Source organism: Cyprinodon variegatus, unplaced genomic scaffold, assembly GCF_000732505.1.
Source record: "Cyprinodon variegatus isolate N-32 unplaced genomic scaffold, C_variegatus-1.0 Scaffold288, whole genome shotgun sequence".
NCBI lineage: Eukaryota > Metazoa > Chordata > Actinopteri > Cyprinodontiformes > Cyprinodontidae > Cyprinodon > Cyprinodon variegatus.
The window spans coordinates 807,138-808,891 of record NW_015150741.1 but is presented as its reverse complement, the minus strand read 5'-3'; the positions used below and the strand labels follow the sequence as shown (position 1 = coordinate 808,891).

General features: G+C 44.1%; 1 protein-coding gene across 1 annotated transcript in view; it reads right to left on the bottom strand.

Annotated features, from left to right (window-relative positions):
- Nucleotides 1-1,754, bottom strand: part of LOC107090297 (GATA zinc finger domain-containing protein 14-like) — a 5,138-nt gene that overhangs the window by 885 nt on the left and 2,499 nt on the right. The window lies entirely within an intron of this gene.

The window sequence follows — 1,754 nt, the reverse complement described above, 5'->3', positions numbered from 1 at the left end:
GGTTTGGAGATGTGGCTTCGTTAAGTGAAGCGTAAAAGTCATTCAGTTTAAGAGATCGGAACTTCTCTTTTGAGATGGCGTCAGACTGAAGATCGATCAGTTGCAATTGCAGCTCATGCGGTGCTGTTTCGGGGTCTTGTGACAGGGGACAGGACACCAGCTGAAGTGACTTTTCAATTTTTTCAAAATCAGTGAACCGACGGGAGAATTCTCTGTGCAGGTCGTCCAGTAATTTGCAGTATTTCTTCACGTTTCGGGTGGCCTTCTGCATGGCCAGTGTGGGAAAATGAGCGAAAGATTTGTTTGACATTTGCCTGGAGAATAAAATCAGCTTGGATTTGAAGGCTCTCACATTTGTGTACATATCGTGCACAAACTGATCTTTCCCCTGCAGCTTAACGTTCAGCTCATTCATGTGTGACAATATGTCCACAGCAAACGCAAAGTCACAAAGCCAGTCCTCATCGCTCAGCTCAGGGAATTCGTTGGATTTCCCCATTAGCTCCAAAAACGAACAAATCTCCTCTTTGAGCTCCCACACTCGCTGGCACACTTTCCCCAAACTTAACCAGCGGACACGAGAGTGGTAAAGTAAGTCCTGGTGATCCGCATCAGTTTCCTCTAGGAACGCAATGAACTGACGGTGATTAAGTCCCCTTGCTCGTATGAAGTTAACAAGTTTTACAACTGGATCCACAACATGATTAAGCTGCAATACAGACTTACACAGAGATTCTTGATGAAGGATGCAGTGAAGAAAAATAACATCCTGGTCAGGGTTTTCTTCTTTCACTTTATCTTGGATTCTCCTCAGCAACCCGACGTTTTTTCCAGTTAAATTTGGCGATCCATCCGTGGTGACACCGGCAAGCTTACTCCAAGGCATCTTCATTCTCTCGATGACAGCAGACACCTGTTCATATAAGTCCTCTCCTCGTGTTTTCCCCTTCAGCGATTCCATGCTCAAAAGCTCCTCCGTTATCTCAAAACTGTCATTTATCCCTCGGATAAAAATTAGGAGCTGAGCAGTGTCTTTCATGTCATTGCTTTCATCCAGTGCTAGTGAAAATAAATTAAAGGACTCCGCTTTTTTGTTTAACTCGCTGACTATATGTTCGTCAATCAGTTCCACACGCCGAGTCACTGTCCTGCGTGACAAGCTGATTTTTTCAAACTTGCCTTTGCTTTCCGGACACAAGAGATCTGCTGTGTCTACCATGCATTCTTTCAAAAACTCGCCTTCGGATAAAGGCTTGCTAGCCTTTGCTAACTTGAATGCCAGCAAAAAACTTGCCTTGGTACTTGACTCCTGGATCGCAGTTTGTCGGTGAAAAAAATTCTGCTGAGTCTGTAAATTAGCTGCCAACCTCTGAGCAGTAGCCGCCCGTTCTTGTGTTGACAGCTTGCTAGCGTAGTTAGCATGCTTTGTGGCAAAGTGACGGCTGATATTGTACTCTTTAAAAACTGCAACCGTTTCTTGGCATATCAGACATACAGCCGTTGATCGGACATCAGTAAAAAAATATTTTGTTGTCCACTCCTTTTTAAACACTCGGCACTCAGTGTCCACTTTTCTTTTCTTTGGTCCGCTCATGTTTAATGTCAGCTGGAAAGTGTGTCTAGAGGGGAATGGGAAATGAATCAGGATTTTACACATCCATGGGTTTTTACGACACCGTATTTTCACGACCATAAGGTGCATCGTACTAACAGGCGCAGTCTCAGTTATGTGTCCCATTTCTGTATTTAACACA